This window comes from Chiloscyllium punctatum, chromosome 41 (assembly GCF_047496795.1).
Source record: "Chiloscyllium punctatum isolate Juve2018m chromosome 41, sChiPun1.3, whole genome shotgun sequence".
Taxonomy (NCBI): Eukaryota; Metazoa; Chordata; class Chondrichthyes; order Orectolobiformes; family Hemiscylliidae; genus Chiloscyllium; species Chiloscyllium punctatum.
The window spans coordinates 66,821,435-66,847,006 of NC_092779.1; the positions used below are offsets into that span (position 1 = coordinate 66,821,435).

Below are 25,572 nucleotides of genomic sequence, written 5' to 3' on the forward strand. Positions count from 1 at the left end.
TTTGTTCAAGCACTGAAAGTTGAAGCCATTCTACTTTTCACCTTTCTGTTTCCAATCGCTCGTTGTTTAATGGGACTTGTTTAATTTTGGCTATGTGCTGAGCATGGACGAGATACACCGAAGTATCTGTTTCCACGCGGTGTGCCCTAATAACGTTGTGTTGCTTACACCGGCATTAAAGGATCACTCTTTAGCGGAGCTTGCCGTCGCAGTCTGCGGCACAATCATATAGCCTGTTCGACTGCTCACGGGAACGGTAGCATTGTGAATCGCTGCAGAAACGAACGACTTCCTTACTTTTGCTCCGACTGACCATACTCTGGGAAATTTTCCCAGATTCTCAGTTGAGGATTTTTGCAGCTGGAAGTTACCTCAGAAAACCTGTTCAGTCGTAATTTATTGAGAGAATCGCAAAACGGAAAGCATTTAACACGGAACACAAACAAAACTGGCAAACCAAATGTATTTCCAGACACAGCGAGCATGAATGCTAAATGTGAGACAGTCCGGGGCATGAGCCATAAGGTAATCTCACAACTAACAACAGGGCAATTCCAAACTACTCTTTCAAACATACAGGAGCCTGAGTGCACCACCACTTCCCGGACAATGCTGAAAAGAGAGAAAGAAAGAACATAATAAGAATGGGCCATAAAAAGTGAATTTCACCAATCACAGTCTCGGCTAGATTACCTTTCCCTTCCGATGTCTCCAGGACGGAGATGAATGAAATGGGAGAAATTCAATAACATATGACATCGAAATTCATTGGAACGATTTTTTCATTGGCCAGAAAACCAAATAACGACGAGTCGAGTCACCGTAGTACTTTGTTTCACAACAGCGATGAAATAACAGTCTCCATTCGGTTCCATTAAAATTCAACTCGCCTGGAACGTAAAGCAACAGAAGAGCTGCGGGAGGCGAACACGATCATGACAGCACAGACGCTTCGCCAAATTCGGCACTTTCACACACCACAATTAATTGCCCGGGAAGCAAACCCATTTCGCTTCTGTTTTAAACAGAAACGCAGCAGGAGTCGAAACAGCATTTCAACCAGCTGCGCGATTGGAGAAGGTCAGCAGAAATGGCAGCGGTGGGATTCGAACCCACGCCTCTGTCAGAGACTGGAGCTTAAATCCAGCGCCTTAGACCGCTCGGCCACACTACCAGCCAGCCACTAGCGCTGCCCATTTTCTTGCACTTCCAATTGTGCTCCTGCAAAACAACAGATGCAAAGTCACGTTAAAAGGGTTCCATGATCCCTCTCCGACTCGCACAGCTGCTGGGATGTGCCCGGCTACAATGACAATTTCGCAGCAGATAATGATACCCATCAATCCAGACAAAAATCAATGGTAAGCTGAGTCGATCTTCTCAGACTCTTTTCAGCTCCAAATGCATCTGTGAGTGCGTGAGAACACACGATCGGTTATGATTTGGTCAAATTACCATGAGCTGCTTGACATGACTGCAATTTCGATTCTTGCATTGATAAATGATTTCACCCATTGCTCGAAACAGGACAACTTTCACGTTTACACGGAACATGAAACACACCGGACTACAGGGAAAATGCACAAAGCTGAGCAGCCCGTGTTCCAAATCATAACGTGCAGCATAGTTTCAGTCACTGTGTCTGTCTTGCAGAATAAGAGTCCCAAAGAATGTTCTCCACCCTAAAACCGGAGGTAGCATTACAATCCGAGAACGACAGATCACATTGCGAGGATGCTCTGACCTCGGAGCCAATTCGAGATGCCACTTTCCTTGCCTTTTTGCCTTAACCGTGCAATTCGCTGCAGAGATGTGCACACCTGGATATGAGCCACATGGATACCAACTGAGTTGGAAACCTGTGTGGGAATCGAAAGGAAGCGACACAATAAAGTTTGATAAATTCCACGGTGCTTTTAAGAAATGCAGTCTCTGTTCACCTCAATCTAAAAGGCAGTTTCTGAACATAGTCAGAGAAGTCAAAAGGGAATTACCTCACCCCACCCCACTCTCCGGAAGAGGTGCTAACTGCCCTTGAGTGCTTTTTGTTCTCGATGTGAAGAGCTCTCACGCCTGAGTCACCTTCACGTCTCTGGTTGCTGAGCGAATCACAAAGAAGGAATTTCACCAGAGCTGCTACTGCCTCACTTCCCCACTCGCCCTCCCCGTTTACATTTTCCTGCTCGTCAGTGATTTAAAGAAATCCAAATGGATGCGATGTCATTCTGTAGCCTCTCTGTCGATTCCTCCGTCTCACTTCCAACGTGGCTTAGATCTCGGGGCGCACCTTAATACTAGCGACGCTGTGAAAGCATAGGTCCAGAGGTTCCTCTGAGAGTGTAATTTCTTTCATTGCTGTTGCTGATTGAATGAGCCACTTCCGTGCGAACTGCTCCAAAACATGATTCAGGACCTGTGGTGCCAACTCTCGTACGTTGAATAACGACAGACAGCTTCCAAATGAGGTCTTTCAGAGACGACTTTGGGGGTACATTTGACAGACAGACTAGTTCAGGAATCCGTGGTGCGCTGTGATACCAGAGCATCAGCTTCTTCCCTGTCTTTGAACCGGGCAAACCTGCGCAAGGAATGCAAATGCGGTGCTGCTTTTCATGGAAGGATCAGAAGGCGGGAACTACACTCTCAAACAGAATGGCATATGATCAGAACCAGGTTGGAGAAAAACTTGACAATGCTTTGCACAGTAATTAAATGGAGTTGCATTACATTTCACTACGAGAGCAGATTTGTTCAAGCACTGAAAGTTGAAGCCATTCTACTTTTCACCTTTCTGTTTCCAATCGCTCGTTGTTTAATGGGACTTGTTTAATTTTGGCTATGTGCTGAGCATGGACGAGATACACCGAAGTATCTGTTTCCACGCGGTGTGCCCTAATAACGTTGTGTTGCTTACACCGGCATTAAAGGATCACTCTTTAGCGGAGCTTGCCGTCGCAGTCTGCGGCACAATCATATAGCCTGTTCGACTGCTCACGGGAACGGTAGCATTGTGAATCGCTGCAGAAACGAACGACTTCCTTACTTTTGCTCCGACTGACCATACTCTGGGAAATTTTCCCAGATTCTCAGTTGAGGATTTTTGCAGCTGGAAGTTACCTCAGAAACCCTGTTCAGTCGTAATTTATTGAGAGAATCGCAAAACGGAAAGCATTTAACACGGAACACAAACAAAACTGGCAAACCAAATGTATTTCCAGACACAGCGAGCATGAATGCTAAATGTGAGACAGTCCGGGGCATGAGCCATAAGGTAATCTCACAACTAACAACAGGGCAATTCCAAACTACTCTTTCAAACATACAGGAGCCTGAGTGCACCACCACTTCCCGGACAATGCTGAAAAGAGAGAAAGAAAGAACATAATAAGAATGGGCCATAAAAAGTGAATTTCACCAATCACAGTCTCGGCTAGATTACCTTTCCCTTCCGATGTCTCCAGGACGGAGATGAATGAAATGGGAGAAATTCAATAACATATGACATCGAAATTCATTGGAACGATTTTTTCATTGGCCAGAAAACCAAATAACGACGAGTCGAGTCACCGTAGTACTTTGTTTCACAACAGCGATGAAATAACAGTCTCCATTCGGTTCCATTAAAATTCAACTCGCCTGGAACGTAAAGCAACAGAAGAGCTGCGGGAGGCGAACACGATCATGACAGCACAGACGCTTCGCCAAATTCGGCACTTTCACACACCACAATTAATTGCCCGGGAAGCAAACCCATTTCGCTTCTGTTTTAAACAGAAACGCAGCAGGAGTCGAAACAGCATTTCAACCAGCTGCGCGATTGGAGAAGGTCAGCAGAAATGGCAGCGGTGGGATTCGAACCCACGCCTCTGTCAGAGACTGGAGCTTAAATCCAGCGCCTTAGACCGCTCGGCCACACTACCAGCCAGCCACTAGCGCTGCCCATTTTCTTGCACTTCCAATTGTGCTCCTGCAAAACAACAGATGCAAAGTCACGTTAAAAGGGTTCCATGATCCCTCTCCGACTCGCACAGCTGCTGGGATGTGCCCGGCTACAATGACAATTTCGCAGCAGATAATGATACCCATCAATCCAGACAAAAATCAATGGTAAGCTGAGTCGATCTTCTCAGACTCTTTTCAGCTCCAAATGCATCTGTGAGTGCGTGAGAACACACGATCGGTTATGATTTGGTCAAATTACCATGAGCTGCTTGACATGACTGCAATTTCGATTCTTGCATTGATAAATGATTTCACCCATTGCTCGAAACAGGACAACTTTCACGTTTACACGGAACATGAAACACACCGGACTACAGGGAAAATGCACAAAGCTGAGCAGCCCGTGTTCCAAATCATAACGTGCAGCATAGTTTCAGTCACTGTGTCTGTCTTGCAGAATAAGAGTCCCAAAGAATGTTCTCCACCCTAAAACCGGAGGTAGCATTACAATCCGAGAACGACAGATCACATTGCGAGGATGCTCTGACCTCGGAGCCAATTCGAGATGCCACTTTCCTTGCCTTTTTGCCTTAACCGTGCAATTCGCTGCAGAGATGTGCACACCTGGATATGAGCCACATGGATACCAACTGAGTTGGAAACCTGTGTGGGAATCGAAAGGAAGCGACACAATAAAGTTTGATAAATTCCACGGTGCTTTTAAGAAATGCAGTCTCTGTTCACCTCAATCTAAAAGGCAGTTTCTGAACATAGTCAGAGAAGTCAAAAGGGAATTACCTCACCCCACCCCACTCTCCGGAAGAGGTGCTAACTGCCCTTGAGTGCTTTTTGTTCTCGATGTGAAGAGCTCTCACGCCTGAGTCACCTTCACGTCTCTGGTTGCTGAGCGAATCACAAAGAAGGAATTTCACCAGAGCTGCTACTGCCTCACTTCCCCACTCGCCCTCCCCGTTTACATTTTCCTGCTCGTCAGTGATTTAAAGAAATCCAAATGGATGCGATGTCATTCTGTAGCCTCTCTGTCGATTCCTCCGTCTCACTTCCAACGTGGCTTAGATCTCGGGGCGCACCTTAATACTAGCGACGCTGTGAAAGCATAGGTCCAGAGGTTCCTCTGAGAGTGTAATTTCTTTCATTGCTGTTGCTGATTGAATGAGCCACTTCCGTGCGAACTGCTCCAAAACATGATTCAGGACCTCTGGTGCCAACTCTCGTACGTTGAATAACGACAGACAGCTTCCAAATGAGGTCTTTCAGAGACGACTTTGGGGGTACATTTGACAGACAGACTAGTTCAGGAATCCGTGGTGCGCTGTGATACCAGAGCATCAGCTTCTTCCCTGTCTTTGAACCGGGCAAACCTGCGCAAGGAATGCAAATGCGGTGCTGCTTTTCATGGAAGGATCAGAAGGCGGGAACTACACTCTCAAACAGAATGGCATATGATCAGAACCAGGTTGGAGAAAAACTTGACAATGCTTTGCACAGTAATTAAATGGAGTTGCATTACATTTCACTACGAGAGCAGATTTGTTCAAGCACTGAAAGTTGAAGCCATTCTACTTTTCACCTTTCTGTTTCCAATCGCTCGTTGTTTAATGGGACTTGTTTAATTTTGGCTATGTGCTGAGCATGGACGAGATACACCGAAGTATCTGTTTCCACGCGGTGTGCCCTAATAACGTTGTGTTGCTTACACCGGCATTAAAGGATCACTCTTTAGCGGAGCTTGCCGTCGCAGTCTGCGGCACAATCATATAGCCTGTTCGACTGCTCACGGGAACGGTAGCATTGTGAATCGCTGCAGAAACGAACGACTTCCTTACTTTTGCTCCGACTGACCATACTCTGGGAAATTTTCCCAGATTCTCAGTTGAGGATTTTTGCAGCTGGAAGTTACCTCAGAAACCCTGTTCAGTCGTAATTTATTGAGAGAATCGCAAAACGGAAAGCATTTAACACGGAACACAAACAAAACTGGCAAACCAAATGTATTTCCAGACACAGCGAGCATGAATGCTAAATGTGAGACAGTCCGGGGCATGAGCCATAAGGTAATCTCACAACTAACAACAGGGCAATTCCAAACTACTCTTTCAAACATACAGGAGCCTGAGTGCACCACCACTTCCCGGACAATGCTGAAAAGAGAGAAAGAAAGAACATAATAAGAATGGGCCATAAAAAGTGAATTTCACCAATCACAGTCTCGGCTAGATTACCTTTCCCTTCCGATGTCTCCAGGACGGAGATGAATGAAATGGGAGAAATTCAATAACATATGACATCGAAATTCATTGGAACGATTTTTTCATTGGCCAGAAAACCAAATAACGACGAGTCGAGTCACCGTAGTACTTTGTTTCACAACAGCGATGAAATAACAGTCTCCATTCGGTTCCATTAAAATTCAACTCGCCTGGAACGTAAAGCAACAGAAGAGCTGCGGGAGGCGAACACGATCATGACAGCACAGACGCTTCGCCAAATTCGGCACTTTCACACACCACAATTAATTGCCCGGGAAGCAAACCCATTTCGCTTCTGTTTTAAACAGAAACGCAGCAGGAGTCGAAACAGCATTTCAACCAGCTGCGCGATTGGAGAAGGTCAGCAGAAATGGCAGCGGTGGGAGTCGAGCCCACGCCTCTGTCAGAGACTGGAGCTTAAATCCAGCGCCTTAGACCGCTCGGCCACACTACCAGCCAGCCACTAGCGCTGCCCATTTTCTTGCACTTCCAATTGTGCTCCTGCAAAACAACAGATGCAAAGTCACGTTAAAAGGGTTCCATGATCCCTCTCCGACTCGCACAGCTGCTGGGATGTGCCCGGCTACAATGACAATTTCGCAGCAGATAATGATACCCATCAATCCAGACAAAAATCAATGGTAAGCTGAGTCGATCTTCTCAGACTCTTTTCAGCTCCAAATGCATCTGTGAGTGCGTGAGAACACACGATCGGTTATGATTTGGTCAAATTACCATGAGCTGCTTGACATGACTGCAATTTCGATTCTTGCATTGATAAATGATTTCACCCATTGCTCGAAACAGGACAACTTTCACGTTTACACGGAACATGAAACACACCGGACTACAGGGAAAATGCACAAAGCTGAGCAGCCCGTGTTCCAAATCATAACGTGCAGCATAGTTTCAGTCACTGTGTCTGTCTTGCAGAATAAGAGTCCCAAAGAATGTTCTCCACCCTAAAACCGGAGGTAGCATTACAATCCGAGAACGACAGATCACATTGCGAGGATGCTCTGACCTCGGAGCCAATTCGAGATGCCACTTTCCTTGCCTTTTTGCCTTAACCGTGCAATTCGCTGCAGAGATGTTCACACCTGGATATGAGCCACATGGATACCAACTGAGTTGGAAACCTGTGTGGGAATCGAAAGGAAGCGACACAATAAAGTTTGATAAATTCCACGGTGCTTTTAAGAAATGCAGTCTCTGTTCACCTCAATCTAAAAGGCAGTTTCTGAACATAGTCAGAGAAGTCAAAAGGGAATTACCTCACCCCACCCCACTCTCCGGAAGAGGTGCTAACTGCCCTTGAGTGCTTTTTGTTCTCGATGTGAAGAGCTCTCACGCCTGAGTCACCTTCACGTCTCTGGTTGCTGAGCGAATCACAAAGAAGGAATTTCACCAGAGCTGCTACTGCCTCACTTCCCCACTCGCCCTCCCCGTTTACATTTTCCTGCTCGTCAGTGATTTAAAGAAATCCAAATGGATGCGATGTCATTCTGTAGCCTCTCTGTCGATTCCTCCGTCTCACTTCCAACGTGGCTTAGATCTCGGGGCGCACCTTAATACTAGCGACGCTGTGAAAGCATAGGTCCAGAGGTTCCTCTGAGAGTGTAATTTCTTTCATTGCTGTTGCTGATTGAATGAGCCACTTCCGTGCGAACTGCTCCAAAACATGATTCAGGACCTCTGGTGCCAACTCTCGTACGTTGAATAACGACAGACAGCTTCCAAATGAGGTCTTTCAGAGACGACTTTGGGGGTACATTTGACAGACAGACTAGTTCAGGAATCCGTGGTGCGCTGTGATACCAGAGCATCAGCTTCTTCCCTGTCTTTGAACCGGGCAAACCTGCGCAAGGAATGCAAATGCGGTGCTGCTTTTCATGGAAGGATCAGAAGGCGGGAACTACACTCTCAAACAGAATGGCATATGATCGGAACCAGGTTGGAGAAAAACTTGACAATGCTTTGCACAGTAATTAAATGGAGTTGCATTACATTTCACTACGAGAGCAGATTTGTTCAAGCACTGAAAGTTGAAGCCATTCTACTTTTCACCTTTCTGTTTCCAATCGCTCGTTGTTTAATGGGACTTGTTTAATTTTGGCTATGTGCTGAGCATGGACGAGATACACCGAAGTATCTGTTTCCACGCGGTGTGCCCTAATAACGTTGTGTTGCTTACACCGGCATTAAAGGATCACTCTTTAGCGGAGCTTGCCGTCGCAGTCTGCGGCACAATCATATAGCCTGTTCGACTGCTCACGGGAACGGTAGCATTGTGAATCGCTGCAGAAACGAACGACTTCCTTACTTTTGCTCCGACTGAGCATACTCTGGGAAATTTTCCCAGATTCTCAGTTGAGGATTTTTGCAGCTGGAAGTTACCTCAGAAACCCTGTTCAGTCGTAATTTATTGAGAGAATCGCAAAACGGAAAGCATTTAACACGGAACACAAACAAAACTGGCAAACCAAATGTATTTCCAGACACAGCGAGCATGAATGCTAAATGTGAGACAGTCCGGGGCATGAGCCATAAGGTAATCTCACAACTAACAACAGGGCAATTCCAAACTACTCTTTCAAACATACAGGAGCCTGAGTGCACCACCACTTCCCGGACAATGCTGAAAAGAGAGAAAGAAAGAACATAATAAGAATGGGCCATAAAAAGTGAATTTCACCAATCACAGTCTCGGCTAGATTACCTTTCCCTTCCGATGTCTCCAGGACGGAGATGAATGAAATGGGAGAAATTCAATAACATATGACATCGAAATTCATTGGAACGATTTTTTCATTGGCCAGAAAACCAAATAACGACGAGTCGAGTCACCGTAGTACTTTGTTTCACAACAGCGATGAAATAACAGTCTCCATTCGGTTCCATTAAAATTCAACTCGCCTGGAACGTAAAGCAACAGAAGAGCTGCGGGAGGCGAACACGATCATGACAGCACAGACGCTTCGCCAAATTCGGCACTTTCACACACCACAATTAATTGCCCGGGAAGCAAACCCATTTCGCTTCTGTTTTAAACAGAAACGCAGCAGGAGTCGAAACAGCATTTCAACCAGCTGCGCGATTGGAGAAGGTCAGCAGAAATGGCAGCGGTGGGATTCGAACCCACGCCTCTGTCAGAGACTGGAGCTTAAATCCAGCGCCTTAGACCGCTCGGCCACACTACCAGCCAGCCACGACTGCTGCCCATTTTCTTGCACTTCCAATTGTGCTCCTGCAAAACAACAGATGCAAAGTCACGTTAAAAGGGTTCCATGATCCCTCTCCGACTCGCACAGCTGCTGGGATGTGCCCGGCTACAATGACAATTTCGCAGCAGATAATGATACCCATCAATCCAGACAAAAATCAATGGTAAGCTGAGTCGATCTTCTCAGACTCTTTTCAGCTCCAAATGCATCTGTGAGTGCGTGAGAACACACGATCGGTTATGATTTGGTCAAATTACCATGAGCTGCTTGACATGACTGCAATTTCGATTCTTGCATTGATAAATGATTTCACCCATTGCTCGAAACAGGACAACTTTCACGTTTACACGGAACATGAAACACACCGGACTACAGGGAAAATGCACAAAGCTGAGCAGCCCGTGTTCCAAATCATAACGTGCAGCATAGTTTCAGTCACTGTGTCTGTCTTGCAGAATAAGAGTCCCAAAGAATGTTCTCCACCCTAAAACCGGAGGTAGCATTACAATCCGAGAACGACAGATCACATTGCGAGGATGCTCTGACCTCGGAGCCAATTCGAGATGCCACTTTCCTTGCCTTTTTGCCTTAACCGTGCAATTCGCTGCAGAGATGTTCACACCTGGATATGAGCCACATGGATACCAACTGAGTTGGAAACCTGTGTGGGAATCGAAAGGAAGCGACACAATAAAGTTTGATAAATTCCACGGTGCTTTTAAGAAATGCAGTCTCTGTTCACCTCAATCTAAAAGGCAGTTTCTGAACATAGTCAGAGAAGTCAAAAGGGAATTACCTCACCCCACCCCACTCTCCGGAAGAGGTGCTAACTGCCCTTGAGTGCTTTTTGTTCTCGATGTGAAGAGCTCTCACGCCTGAGTCACCTTCACGTCTCTGGTTGCTGAGCGAATCACAAAGAAGGAATTTCACCAGAGCTGCTACTGCCTCACTTCCCCACTCGCCCTCCCCGTTTACATTTTCCTGCTCGTCAGTGATTTAAAGAAATCCAAATGGATGCGATGTCATTCTGTAGCCTCTCTGTCGATTCCTCCGTCTCACTTCCAACGTGGCTTAGATCTCGGGGCGCACCTTAATACTAGCGACGCTGTGAAAGCATAGGTCCAGAGGTTCCTCTGAGAGTGTAATTTCTTTCATTGCTGTTGCTGATTGAATGAGCCACTTCCGTGCGAACTGCTCCAAAACATGATTCAGGACCTCTGGTGCCAACTCTCGTACGTTGAATAACGACAGACAGCTTCCAAATGAGGTCTTTCAGAGACGACTTTGGGGGTACATTTGACAGACAGACTAGTTCAGGAATCCGTGGTGCGCTGTGATACCAGAGCATCAGCTTCTTCCCTGTCTTTGAACCGGGCAAACCTGCGCAAGGAATGCAAATGCGGTGCTGCTTTTCATGGAAGGATCAGAAGGCGGGAACTACACTCTCAAACAGAATGGCATATGATCAGAACCAGGTTGGAGAAAAACTTGACAATGCTTTGCACAGTAATTAAATGGAGTTGCATTACATTTCACTACGAGAGCAGATTTGTTCAAGCACTGAAAGTTGAAGCCATTCTACTTTTCACCTTTCTGTTTCCAATCTTTCGTTGTTTAATGGGACTTGTTTAATTTTGGCTATGTGCTGAGCATGGACGAGATACACCGAAGTATCTGTTTCCACGCGGTGTGCCCTAATAACGTTGTGTTGCTTACACCGGCATTAAAGGATCACTCTTTAGCGGAGCTTGCCGTCGCAGTCTGCGGCACAATCATATAGCCTGTTCGACTGCTCACGGGAACGGTAGCATTGTGAATCGCTGCAGAAACGAACGACTTCCTTACTTTTGCTCCGACTGACCATACTCTGGGAAATTTTCCCAGATTCTCAGTTGAGGATTTTTGCAGCTGGAAGTTACCTCAGAAACCCTGTTCAGTCGTAATTTATTGAGAGAATCGCAAAACGGAAAGCATTTAACACGGAACACAAACAAAACTGGCAAACCAAATGTATTTCCAGACACAGCGAGCATGAATGCTAAATGTGAGACAGTCCGGGGCATGAGCCATAAGGTAATCTCACAACTAACAACAGGGCAATTCCAAACTACTCTTTCAAACATACAGGAGCCTGAGTGCACCACCACTTCCCGGACAATGCTGAAAAGAGAGAAAGAAAGAACATAATAAGAATGGGCCATAAAAAGTGAATTTCACCAATCACAGTCTCGGCTAGATTACCTTTCCCTTCCGATGTCTCCAGGACGGAGATGAATGAAATGGGAGAAATTCAATAACATATGACATCGAAATTCATTGGAACGATTTTTTCATTGGCCAGAAAACCAAATAACGACGAGTCGAGTCACCGTAGTACTTTGTTTCACAACAGCGATGAAATAACAGTCTCCATTCGGTTCCATTAAAATTCAACTCGCCTGGAACGTAAAGCAACAGAAGAGCTGCGGGAGGCGAACACGATCATGACAGCACAGACGCTTCGCCAAATTCGGCACTTTCACACACCACAATTAATTGCCCGGGAAGCAAACCCATTTCGCTTCTGTTTTAAACAGAAACGCAGCAGGAGTCGAAACAGCATTTCAACCAGCTGCGCGATTGGAGAAGGTCAGCAGAAATGGCAGCGGTGGGATTCGAACCCACGCCTCTGTCAGAGACTGGAGCTTAAATCCAGCGCCTTAGACCGCTCGGCCAGACTACCAGCCAGCCACTAGCGCTGCCCATTTTCTTGCACTTCCAATTGTGCTCCTGCAAAACAACAGATGCAAAGTCACGTTAAAAGGGTTCCATGATCCCTCTCCGACTCGCACAGCTGCTGGGATGTGCCCGGCTACAATGACAATTTCGCAGCAGATAATGATACCCATCAATCCAGACAAAAATCAATGGTAAGCTGAGTCGATCTTCTCAGACTCTTTTCAGCTCCAAATGCATCTGTGAGTGCGTGAGAACACACGATCGGTTATGATTTGGTCAAATTACCATGAGCTGCTTGACATGACTGCAATTTCGATTCTTGCATTGATAAATGATTTCACCCATTGCTCGAAACAGGACAACTTTCACGTTTACACGGAACATGAAACACACCGGACTACAGGGAAAATGCACAAAGCTGAGCAGCCCGTGTTCCAAATCATAACGTGCAGCATAGTTTCAGTCACTGTGTCTGTCTTGCAGAATAAGAGTCCCAAAGAATGTTCTCCACCCTAAAACCGGAGGTAGCATTACAATCCGAGAACGACAGATCACATTGCGAGGATGCTCTGACCTCGGAGCCAATTCGAGATGCCACTTTCCTTGCCTTTTTGCCTTAACCGTGCAATTCGCTGCAGAGATGTGCACACCTGGATATGAGCCACATGGATACCAACTGAGTTGGAAACCTGTGTGGGAATCGAAAGGAAGCGACACAATAAAGTTTGATAAATTCCACGGTGCTTTTAAGAAATGCAGTCTCTGTTCACCTCAATCTAAAAGGCAGTTTCTGAACATAGTCAGAGAAGTCAAAAGGAAATTACCTCACCCCACCCCACTCTCCGGAAGAGGTGCTAACTGCCCTTGAGTGCTTTTTGTTCTCGATGTGAAGAGCTCTCACGCCTGAGTCACCTTCACGTCTCTGGTTGCTGAGCGAATCACAAAGAAGGAATTTCACCAGAGCTGCTACTGCCTCACTTCCCCACTCGCCCTCCCCGTTTACATTTTCCTGCTCGTCAGTGATTTAAAGAAATCCAAATGGATGCGATGTCATTCTGTAGCCTCTCTGTCGATTCCTCCGTCTCACTTCCAACGTGGCTTAGATCTCGGGGCGCACCTTAATACTAGCGACGCTGTGAAAGCATAGGTCCAGAGGTTCCTCTGAGAGTGTAATTTCTTTCATTGCTGTTGCTGATTGAATGAGCCACTTCCGTGCGAACTGCTCCAAAACATGATTCAGGACCTGTGGTGCCAACTCTCGTACGTTGAATAACGACAGACAGCTTCCAAATGAGGTCTTTCAGAGACGACTTTGGGGGTACATTTGACAGACAGACTAGTTCAGGAATCCGTGGTGCGCTGTGATACCAGAGCATCAGCTTCTTCCCTGTCTTTGAACCGGGCAAACCTGCGCAAGGAATGCAAATGCGGTGCTGCTTTTCATGGAAGGATCAGAAGGCGGGAACTACACTCTCAAACAGAATGGCATATGATCAGAACCAGGTTGGAGAAAAACTTGACAATGCTTTGCACAGTAATTAAATGGAGTTGCATTACATTTCACTACGAGAGCAGATTTGTTCAAGCACTGAAAGTTGAAGCCATTCTACTTTTCACCTTTCTGTTTCCAATCGCTCGTTGTTTAATGGGACTTGTTTAATTTTGGCTATGTGCTGAGCATGGACGAGATACACCGAAGTATCTGTTTCCACGCGGTGTGCCCTAATAACGTTGTGTTGCTTACACCGGCATTAAAGGATCACTCTTTAGCGGAGCTTGCCGTCGCAGTCTGCGGCACAATCATATAGCCTGTTCGACTGCTCACGGGAACGGTAGCATTGTGAATCGCTGCAGAAACGAACGACTTCCTTACTTTTGCTCCGACTGACCATACTCTGGGAAATTTTCCCAGATTCTCAGTTCAGGATTTTTGCAGCTGGAAGTTACCTCAGAAACCCTGTTCAGTCGTAATTTATTGAGAGAATCGCAAAACGGAAAGCATTTAACACGGAACACAAACAAAACTGGCAAACCAAATGTATTTCCAGACACAGCGAGCATGAATGCTAAATGTGAGACAGTCCGGGGCATGAGCCATAAGGTAATCTCACAACTAACAACAGGGCAATTCCAAACTACTCTTTCAAACATACAGGAGCCTGAGTGCACCACCACTTCCCGGACAATGCTGAAAAGAGAGAAAGAAAGAACATAATAAGAATGGGCCATAAAAAGTGAATTTCACCAATCACAGTCTCGGCTAGATTACCTTTCCCTTCCGATGTCTCCAGGACGGAGATGAATGAAATGGGAGAAATTCAATAACATATGACATCGAAATTCATTGGAACGATTTTTTCATTGGCCAGAAAACCAAATAACGACGAGTCGAGTCACCGTAGTACTTTGTTTCACAACAGCGATGAAATAACAGTCTCCATTCGGTTCCATTAAAATTCAACTCGCCTGGAACGTAAAGCAACAGAAGAGCTGCGGGAGGCGAACACGATCATGACAGCACAGACGCTTCGCCAAATTCGGCACTTTCACACACCACAATTAATTGCCCGGGAAGCAAACCCATTTCGCTTCTGTTTTAAACAGAAACGCAGCAGGAGTCGAAACAGCATTTCAACCAGCTGCGCGATTGGAGAAGGTCAGCAGAAATGGTAGCGGTGGGATTCGAGCCCACGCCTCTGTCAGAGACTGGAGCTTAAATCCAGCGCCTTAGACCGCTCGGCCACACTACCAGCCAGCCACTAGCGCTGCCCATTTTCTTGCACTTCCAATTGTGCTCCTGCAAAACAACAGATGCAAAGTCACGTTAAAAGGGTTCCATGATCCCTCTCCGACTCGCACAGCTGCTGGGATGTGCCCGGCTACAATGACAATTTCGCAGCAGATAATGATACCCATCAATCCAGACAAAAATCAATGGTAAGCTGAGTCGATCTTCTCAGACTCTTTTCAGCTCCAAATGCATCTGTGAGTGCGTGAGAACACACGATCGGTTATGATTTGGTCAAATTACCATGAGCTACTTGACATGACTGCAATTTCGATTCTTGCATTGATAAATGATTTCACCCATTGCTCGAAACAGGACAACTTTCACGTTTACACGGAACATGAAACACACCGGACTACAGGGAAAATGCACAAAGCTGAGCAGCCCGTGTTCCAAATCATAACGTGCAGCATAGTTTCAGTCACTGTGTCTGTCTTGCAGAATAAGAGTCCCAAAGAATGTTCTCCACCCTAAAACCGGAGGTAGCATTACAATCCGAGAACGACAGATCACATTGCGAGGATGCTCTGACCTCGGAGCCAATTCGAGATGCCACTTTCCTTGCCTTTTTGCCTTAACCGTGCAATTCGCTGCAGAGATGTGCACACCTGGATATGAGCCACATGGATACCAACTGAGTTGGAAACCTGTGTGGGAATCGAAAGGAAGCGACACAATAAAGTTTGATAAATTCCACGGTGCTTTTAAGAAATGCAGTCTCTGTTCACCTCAATCTAAAAGGCAGTTTCTGAACATAGTCAGAGAAGTCAAAAGGGAATTACCTCACCCCACCCCACTCTCCGGAAGAGGTGCTAACTGCCCTTGAGTGCTTTTTGTTCTCGATGTGAAGAGCTCTCACACCTGAGTCACCTTCACGTCTCTGGTTGCTGAGCGAATCACAAAGAAGGAATTTCACCAGAGCTGCTACTGCCTCACTTCCCCACTCGCCCTCCCCGTTTACATTTTCCTGCTCGTCAGTGATTTAAAGAAATCCAAATGGATGCGATGTCATTCTGTAGCCTCTCTGTCGATTCCTCCGTCTCACTTCCAACGTGGCTTAGATCTCGGGGCGCACCTTAATACTAGCGACGCTGTGAAAGCATAGGTCCAGAGGTTCCTCTGAGAGTGTAATTTCTTTCATTGCTGTTGCTGATTGAATGAGCCACTTCCGTGCGAACTGCTCCAAAACATGATTCAGGACCTCTGGTGCCAACTCTCGTACGTTGAATAACGACAGACAGCTTCCAAATGAGGTCTTTCAGAGACGACTTTGGGGGTACATTTGACAGACAGACTAGTTCAGGAATCCGTGGTGCGCTGTGATACCAGAGCATCAGCTTCTTCCCTGTCTTTGAACCGGGCAAACCTGCGCAAGGAATGCAAATGCGGTGCTGCTTTTCATGGACGGATCAGAAGGCGGGAACTACACTCTCAAACAGAATGGCATATGATCAGAACCAGGTTGGAGAAAAACTTGACAATGCTTTGCACAGTAATTAAATGGAGTTGCATTACATTTCACTACGAGAGCAGATTTGTTCAAGCACTGAAAGTTGAAGCCATTCTACTTTTCACCTTTCTGTTTCCAATCGCTCGTTGTTTAATGGGACTTGTTTAATTTTGGCTATGTGCTGAGCATGGACGAGATACACCGAAGTATCTGTTTCCACGCGGTGTGCCCTAATAACGTTGTGTTGCTTACACCGGCATTAAAGGATCACTCTTTAGCGGAGCTTGCCGTCGCAGTCTGCGGCACAATCATATAGCCTGTTCGACTGCTCACGGGAACGGTAGCATTGTGAATCGCTGCAGAAACGAACGACTTCCTTACTTTTGCTCCGACTGACCATACTCTGGGAAATTTTCCCAGATTCTCAGTTCAGGATTTTTGCAGCTGGAAGTTACCTCAGAAACCCTGTTCAGTCGTAATTTATTGAGAGAATCGCAAAACGGAAAGCATTTAACACGCAACACAAACAAAACTGGCAAACCAAATGTATTTCCAGACACAGCGAGCATGAATGCTAAATGTGAGACAGTCCGGGGCATGAGCCATAAGGTAATCTCACAACTAACAACAGGGCAATTCCAAACTACTCTTTCAAACATACAGGAGCCTGAGTGCACCACCACTTCCCGGACAATGCTGAAAAGAGAGAAAGAAAGAACATAATAAGAATGGGCCATAAAAAGTGAATTTCACCAATCACAGTCTCGGCTAGATTACCTTTCCCTTCCGATGTCTCCAGGACGGAGATGAATGAAATGGGAGAAATTCAATAACATATGACATCGAAATTCATTGGAACGATTTTTTCATTGGCCAGAAAACCAAATAACGACGAGTCGAGTCACCGTAGTACTTTGTTTCACAACAGCGATGAAATAACAGTCTCCATTCGGTTCCATTAAAATTCAACTCGCCTGGAACGTAAAGCAACAGAAGAGCTGCGGGAGGCGAACACGATCATGACAGCACAGACGCTTCGCCAAATTCGGCACTTTCACACACCACAATTAATTGCCCGGGAAGCAAACCCATTTCGCTTCTGTTTTAAACAGAAACGCAGCAGGAGTCGAAACAGCATTTCAACCAGCTGCGCGATTGGAGAAGGTCAGCAGAAATGGCAGCGGTGGGATTCGAACCCACGCCTCTGTCAGAGACTGGAGCTTAAATCCAGCGCCTTAGACCGCTCGGCCAGACTACCAGCCAGCCACTAGCGCTGCCCATTTTCTTGCACTTCCAATTGTGCTCCTGCAAAACAACAGATGCAAAGTCACGTTAAAAGGGTTCCATGATCCCTCTCCGACTCGCACAGCTGCTGGGATGTGCCCGGCTACAATGACAATTTCGCAGCAGATAATGATACCCATCAATCCAGACAAAAATCAATGGTAAGCTGAGTCGATCTTCTCAGACTCTTTTCAGCTCCAAATGCATCTGTGAGTGCGTGAGAACACACGATCGGTTATGATTTGGTCAAATTACCATGAGCTACTTGACATGACTGCAATTTCGATTCTTGCATTGATAAATGATTTCACCCATTGCTCGAAACAGGACAACTTTCACGTTTACACGGAACATGAAACACACCGGACTACAGGGAAAATGCACAAAGCTGAGCAGCCCGTGTTCCAAATCATAACGTGCAGCATAGTTTCAGTCACTGTGTCTGTCTTGCAGAATAAGAGTCCCAAAGAATGTTCTCCACCCTAAAACCGGAGGTAGCATTACAATCCGAGAACGACAGATCACATTGCGAGGATGCTCTGACCTCGGAGCCAATTCGAGATGCCACTTTCCTTGCCTTTTTGCCTTAACCGTGCAATTCGCTGCAGAGATGTGCACACCTGGATATGAGCCACATGGATACCAACTGAGTTGGAAACCTGTGTGGGAATCGAAAGGAAGCGACACAATAAAGTTTGATAAATTCCACGGTGCTTTTAAGAAATGCAGTCTCTGTTCACCTCAATCTAAAAGGCAGTTTCTGAACATAGTCAGAGAAGTCAAAAGGGAATTACCTCACCCCACCCCACTCTCCGGAAGAGGTGCTAACTGCCCTTGAGTGCTTTTTGTTCTCGATGTGAAGAGCTCTCACGCCTGAGTCACCTTCACGTCTCTGGTTGCTGAGCGAATCACAAAGAAGGAATTTCACCAGAGCTGCTACTGCCTCACTTCCCCACTCGCCCTCCCCGTTTACATTTTCCTGCTCGTCAGTGATTTAAAGAAATCCAAATGGATGCGATGTCATTCTGTAGCCTCTCTGTCGATTCCTCCGTCTCACTTCCAACGTGGCTTAGATCTCGGGGCGCACCTTAATACTAGCGACGCTGTGAAAGCATAGGTCCAGAGGTTCCTCTGAGAGTGTAATTTCTTTCATTGCTGTTGCTGATTGAATGAGCCACTTCCGTGCGAACTGCTCCAAAACATGATTCAGGACCTGTGGTGCCAACTCTCGTACGTTGAATAACGACAGACAGCTTCCAAATGAGGTCTTTCAGAGACGACTTTGGGGGTACATTTGACAGACAGACTAGTTCAGGAATCCGTGGTGCGCTGTGATACCAGAGCATCAGCTTCTTCCCTGTCTTTGAACCGGGCAAACCTGCGCAAGGAATGCAAATGCGGTGCTGCTTTTCATGGAAGGATCAGAAGGCGGGAACTACACTCTCAAACAGAATGGCATATGATCAGAACCAGGTTGGAGAAAAACTTGACAATGCTTTGCACAGTAATTAAATGGAGTTGCATTACATTTCACTACGAGAGCAGATTTGTTCAAGCACTGAAAGTTGAAGCCATTCTACTTTTCACCTTTCTGTTTCCAATCGCTCGTTGTTTAATGGGACTTGTTTAATTTTGGCTATGTGCTGAGCATGGACGAGATACACCGAAGTATCTGTTTCCACGCGGTGTGCCCTAATAACGTTGTGTTGCTTACACCGGCATTAAAGGATCACTCTTTAGCGGAGCTTGCCGTCGCAGTCTGCGGCACAATCATATAGCCTGTTCGACTGCTCACGGGAACGGTAGCATTGTGAATCGCTGCAGAAACGAACGACTTCCTTACTTTTGCTCCGACTGACCATACTCTGGGAAATTTTCCCAGATTCTCAGTTCAGGATTTTTGCAGCTGGAAGTTACCTCAGAAACCCTGTTCAGTCGTAATTTATTGAGAGAATCGCAAAACGGAAAGCATTTAACACGCAACACAAACAAAACTGGCAAACCAAATGTATTTCCAGACACAGCGAGCATGAATGCTAAATGTGAGACAGTCCGGGGCATGAGCCATAAGGTAATCTCACAACTAACAACAGGGCAATTCCAAACTACTCTTTCAAACATACAGGAGCCTGAGTGCACCACCACTTCCCGGACAATGCTGAAAAGAGAGAAAGAAAGAACATAATAAGAATGGGCCATAAAAAGTGAATTTCACCAATCACAGTCTCGGCTAGATTACCTTTCCCTTCCGATGTCTCCAGGACGGAGATGAATGAAATGGGAGAAATTCAATAACATATGACATCGAAATTCATTGGAACGATTTTTTCATTGGCCAGAAAACCAAATAACGACGAGTCGAGTCACCGTAGTACTTTGTTTCACAACAGCGATGAAATAACAGTCTCCATTCGGTTCCATTAAAATTCAACTCGCCTGGAACGTAAAGCAACAGAAGAGCTGCGGGAGGCGAACACGATCATGACAGCACAGACGCTTCGCCAAATTCGGCACTTTCACACACCACAATTAATTGCCCGGGAAGCAAACCCATTTCGCTTCTGTTTTAAACAGAAACGCAGCAGGAGTCGAAACAGCATTTCAACCAGCTGCGCGATTGGAGAAGGTCAGCAGAAATGGCAGCGGTGGGATTCGAACCCACGCCTCTGTCAGAGACTGGAGCTTAAACCCAGCGCCTTAGACCGCTCGGCCACACTACCAGCCAGCCACGACTGCTGCCTATTTTCTTGCACTTCCAATTGTGCTCCTGCAAAACAACAGATGCAAAGTCACGTTAAAAGGGTTCCATGATACCTCTCCGACTCGCACAGCTGCTGGGATGTGCCCGGCTACAATGACAATTTCGCAGCAGATAATGATACCCATCAATCCAGACAAAAATCAATGGTAAGCTGAGTCGATCTTCTCAGACTCTTTTCAGCTCCAAATGCATCTGTGAGTGCGTGAGAACACACGATCGGTTATGATTTGGTCAAATTACCATGAGCTGCTTGACATGACTGCAATTTCGATTCTTGCATTGATAAATGATTTCACCCATTGCTCGAAACAGGACAACTTTCACGTTTACACGGAACATGAAACACACCGGACTACAGGGAAAATGCACAAAGCTGAGCAGCCCGTGTTCCAAATCATAACGTGCAGCATAGTTTCAGTCACTGTGTCTGTCTTGCAGAATAAGAGTCCCAAAGAATGTTCTCCACCCTAAAACCGGAGGTAGCATTACAATCCGAGAACGACAGATCACATTGCGAGGATGCTCTGACCTCGGAGCCAATTCGAGATGCCACTTTCCTTGCCTTTTTGCCTTAACCGTGCAATTCGCTGCAGAGATGTGCACACCTGGATATGAGCCACATGGATACCAACTGAGTTGGAAACCTGTGTGGGAATCGAAAGGAAGCGACACAATAAAGTTTGATAAATTCCATGGTGCTTTTAAGAAATGCAGTCTCTGTTCACCTCAATCTAAAAGGCAGTTTCTGAACATAGTCAGAGAAGTCAAAAGGGAATTACCTCACCCCACCCCACTCTCCGGAAGAGGTGCTAACTGCCCTTGAGTGCTTTTTGTTCTCGATGTGAAGAGCTCTCACGCCTGAGTCACCTTCACGTCTCTGGTTGCTGAGCGAATCACAAAGAAGGAATTTCACCAGAGCTGCTACTGCCTCACTTCCCCACTCGCCCTCCCCGTTTACATTTTCCTGCTCGTCAGTGATTTAAAGAAATCCAAATGGATGCGATGTCATTCTGTAGCCTCTCTGTCGATTCCTCCGTCTCACTTCCAACGTGGCTTAGATCTCGGGGCGCACCTTAATACTAGCGACGCTGTGAAAGCATAGGTCCAGAGGTTCCTCTGAGAGTGTAATTTCTTTCATTGCTGTTGCTGATTGAATGAGCCACTTCCGTGCGAACTGCTCCAAAACATGATTCAGGACCTGTGGTGCCAACTCTCGTACGTTGAATAACGACAGACAGCTTCCAAATGAGGTCTTTCAGAGACGACTTTGGGGGTACATTTGACAGACAGACTAGTTCAGGAATCCGTGGTGCGCTGTGATACCAGAGCATCAGCTTCTTCCCTGTCTTTGAACCGGGCAAACCTGCGCAAGGAATGCAAATGCGGTGCTGCTTTTCATGGAAGGATCAGAAGGCGGGAACTACACTCTCAAACAGAATGGCATATGATCAGAACCAGGTTGGAGAAAAACTTGACAATGCTTTGCACAGTAATTAAATGGAGTTGCATTACATTTCACTACGAGAGCAGATTTGTTCAAGCACTGAAAGTTGAAGCCATTCTACTTTTCACCTTTCTGTTTCCAATCGCTCGTTGTTTAATGGGACTTGTTTAATTTTGGCTATGTGCTGAGCATGGACGAGATACACCGAAGTATCTGTTTCCACGCGGTGTGCCCTAATAACGTTGTGTTGCTTACACCGGCATTAAAGGATCACTCTTTAGCGGAGCTTGCCGTCGCAGTCTGCGGCACAATCATATAGCCTGTTCGACTGCTCACGGGAACGGTAGCATTGTGAATCGCTGCAGAAACGAACGACTTCCTTACTTTTGCTCCGACTGACCATACTCTGGGAAATTTTCCCAGATTCTCAGTTCAGGATTTTTGCAGCTGGAAGTTACCTCAGAAACCCTGTTCAGTCGTAATTTATTGAGAGAATCGCAAAACGGAAAGCATTTAACACGGAACACAAACAAAACTGGCAAACCAAATGTATTTCCAGACACAGCGAGCATGAATGCTAAATGTGAGACAGTCCGGGGCATGAGCCATAAGGTAATCTCACAACTAACAACAGGGCAATTCCAAACTACTCTTTCAAACATACAGGAGCCTGAGTGCACCACCACTTCCCGGACAATGCTGAAAAGAGAGAAAGAAAGAACATAATAAGAATGGGCCATAAAAAGTGAATTTCACCAATCACAGTCTCGGCTAGATTACCTTTCCCTTCCGATGTCTCCAGGACGGAGATGAATGAAATGGGAGAAATTCAATAACATATGACATCGAAATTCATTGGAACGATTTTTTCATTGGCCAGAAAACCAAATAACGACGAGTCGAGTCACCGTAGTACTTTGTTTCACAACAGCGATGAAATAACAGTCTCCATTCGGTTCCATTAAAATTCAACTCGCCTGGAACGTAAAGCAACAGAAGAGCTGCGGGAGGCGAACACGATCATGACAGCACAGACGCTTCGCCAAATTCGGCACTTTCACACACCACAATTAATTGCCCGGGAAGCAAACCCATTTCGCTTCTGTTTTAAACAGAAACGCAGCAGGAGTCGAAACAGCATTTCAACCAGCTGCGCGATTGGAGAAGGTCAGCAGAAATGGCAGCGGTGGAATTCGAACCCACGCCTCTGTCAGAGACTGGAGCTTAAACCCAGCGCCTTAGACCGCTCGGCCACACTACCAGCCAGCCACGACTGCTGCCTATTTTCTTGCACTTCCAATTGTGCTCCTGCAAAACAACAGATGCAAAGTCACGTTAAAAGGGTTCCATGATCCCTCTCCGACTCGCACAGCTGCTGGGATGTGCCCGGCTACAATGACAATTTCGCAGCAGATAATGATACCCATCAATCCAGACAAAAATCAATGGTAAGCTGAGTCGATCTTCTCAGACTCTTTTCAGCTCCAAATGCATCTGTGAGTGCGTGAGAACACACGATCGGTTATGATTTGGTCAAATTACCATGAGCTGCTTGACATGACTGCAATTTCGATTCTTGCATTGATAAATGATTTCACCCATTGCTCGAAACAGGACAACTTTCACGTTTACACGGAACATGAAACACACCGGACTACAGGGAAAATGCACAAAGCTGAGCAGCCCGTGTTCCAAATCATAACGTGCAGTATAGTTTCAGTCACTGTGTCTGTCTTGCAGAATAAGAGTCCCAAAGAATGTTCTCCACCCTAAAACCGGAGGTAGCATTACAATCCGAGAACGACAGATCACATTGCGAGGATGCTCTGACCTCGGAGCCAATTCGAGATGCCACTTTCCTTGCCTTTTTGCCTTAACCGTGCAATTCGCTGCAGAGATGTTCACACCTGGATATGAGCCACATGGATACCAACTGAGTTGGAAACCTGTGTGGGAATCGAAAGGAAGCGACACAATAAAGTTTGATAAATTCCATGGTGCTTTTAAGAAATGCAGTCTCTGTTCACCTCAATCTAAAAGGCAGTTTCTGAACATAGTCAGAGAAGTCAAAAGGGAATTACCTCACCCCACCCCACTCTCCGGAAGAGGTGCTAACTGCCCTTGAGTGCTTTTTGTTCTCGATGTGAAGAGCTCTCACGCCTGAGTCACCTTCACGTCTCTGGTTGCTGAGCGAATCACAAAGAAGGAATTTCACCAGAGCTGCTACTGCCTCACTTCCCCACTCGCCCTCCCCGTTTACATTTTCCTGCTCGTCAGTGATTTAAAGAAATCCAAATGGATGCGATGTCATTCTGTAGCCTCTCTGTCGATTCCTCCGTCTCACTTCCAACGTGGCTTAGATCTCGGGGCGCACCTTAATACTAGCGACGCTGTGAAAGCATAGGTCCAGAGGTTCCTCTGAGAGTGTAATTTCTTTCATTGCTGTTGCTGATTGAATGAGCCACTTCCGTGCGAACTGCTCCAAAACATGATTCAGGACCTCTGGTGCCAACTCTCGTCCGTTGAATAACGACAGACAGCTTCCAAATGAGGTCTTTCAGAGACGACTTTGGGGGTACATTTGACAGACAGACTAGTTCAGGAATCCGTGGTGCGCTGTGATACCAGAGCATCAGCTTCTTCCCTGTCTTTGAACCGGGCAAACCTGCGCAAGGAATGCAAATGCGGTGCTGCTTTTCATGGAAGGATCAGAAGGCGGGAACTACACTCTCAAACAGAATGGCATATGATCAGAACCAGGTTGGAGAAAAACTTGACAATGCTTTGCACAGTAATTAAATGGAGTTGCATTACATTTCACTACGAGAGCAGATTTGTTCAAGCACTGAAAGTTGAAGCCATTCTACTTTTCACCTTTCTGTTTCCAATCGCTCGTTGTTTAATGGGACTTGTTTAATTTTGGCTATGTGCTGAGCATGGACGAGATACACCGAAGTATCTGTTTCCACGCGGTGTGCCCTAATAACGTTGTGTTGCTTACACCGGCATTAAAGGATCACTCTTTAGCGGAGCTTGCCGTCGCAGTCTGCGGCACAATCATATAGCCTGTTCGACTGCTCACGGGAACGGTAGCATTGTGAATCGCTGCAGAAACGAACGACTTCCTTACTTTTGCTCCGACTGACCATACTCTGGGAAATTTTCCCAGATTCTCAGTTCAGGATTTTTGCAGCTGGAAGTTACCTCAGAAACCCTGTTCAGTCGTAATTTATTGAGAGAATCGCAAAACGGAAAGCATTTAACACGGAACACAAACAAAACTGGCAAACCAAATGTATTTCCAGACACAGCGAGCATGAATGCTAAATGTGAGACAGTCCGGGGCATGAGCCATAAGGTAATCTCACAACTAACAACAGGGCAATTCCAAACTACTCTTTCAAACATACAGGAGCCTGAGTGCACCACCACTTCCCGGACAATGCTGAAAAGAGAGAAAGAAAGAACATAATAAGAATGGTCCATAAAAAGTGAATTTCACCAATCACAGTCTCGGCTAGATTACCTTTCCCTTCCGATGTCTCCAGGACGGAGATGAATGAAATGGGAGAAATTCAATAACATATGACATCGAAATTCATTGGAACGATTTTTTCATTGGCCAGAAAACCAAATAACGACGAGTCGAGTCACCGTAGTACTTTGTTTCACAACAGCGATGAAATAACAG

At 46.1% G+C, this 25,572-nt stretch overlaps 9 non-coding genes across 9 annotated transcripts; all 9 read right to left on the reverse strand.

Annotated features, from left to right (window-relative positions):
* Positions 1 to 1,091: 1,091 nt before the first annotated feature.
* On the reverse strand, positions 1,092 to 1,174 carry trnal-uaa (transfer RNA leucine (anticodon UAA)). Its single transcript has one exon. It is a non-coding gene; the product is annotated as a tRNA-Leu (tRNA).
* A 2,663-nt stretch (positions 1,175 to 3,837) lies between these two features.
* Positions 3,838 to 3,920, reverse strand: trnal-uaa (transfer RNA leucine (anticodon UAA)). Its single transcript has one exon. It is a non-coding gene; the product is annotated as a tRNA-Leu (tRNA).
* A 2,663-nt stretch (positions 3,921 to 6,583) lies between these two features.
* trnal-uaa (transfer RNA leucine (anticodon UAA)) lies at positions 6,584 to 6,666 on the reverse strand. The gene has a single exon. It is a non-coding gene; the product is annotated as a tRNA-Leu (tRNA).
* A 2,663-nt stretch (positions 6,667 to 9,329) lies between these two features.
* trnal-uaa (transfer RNA leucine (anticodon UAA)) lies at positions 9,330 to 9,412 on the reverse strand. Its single transcript has one exon. It is a non-coding gene; the product is annotated as a tRNA-Leu (tRNA).
* Positions 9,413 to 12,075: 2,663 nt separating this feature from the next.
* Positions 12,076 to 12,158, reverse strand: trnal-uaa (transfer RNA leucine (anticodon UAA)). The gene has a single exon. It is a non-coding gene; the product is annotated as a tRNA-Leu (tRNA).
* A 2,663-nt stretch (positions 12,159 to 14,821) lies between these two features.
* Positions 14,822 to 14,904, reverse strand: trnal-uaa (transfer RNA leucine (anticodon UAA)). The gene has a single exon. It is a non-coding gene; the product is annotated as a tRNA-Leu (tRNA).
* Positions 14,905 to 17,567: 2,663 nt separating this feature from the next.
* Positions 17,568 to 17,650, reverse strand: trnal-uaa (transfer RNA leucine (anticodon UAA)). Its single transcript has one exon. It is a non-coding gene; the product is annotated as a tRNA-Leu (tRNA).
* A 2,663-nt stretch (positions 17,651 to 20,313) lies between these two features.
* trnal-uaa (transfer RNA leucine (anticodon UAA)) lies at positions 20,314 to 20,396 on the reverse strand. The gene has a single exon. It is a non-coding gene; the product is annotated as a tRNA-Leu (tRNA).
* A 2,663-nt stretch (positions 20,397 to 23,059) lies between these two features.
* On the reverse strand, positions 23,060 to 23,142 carry trnal-uaa (transfer RNA leucine (anticodon UAA)). The gene has a single exon. It is a non-coding gene; the product is annotated as a tRNA-Leu (tRNA).
* Between the last annotated feature and the right edge of the window lie 2,430 nt (positions 23,143 to 25,572).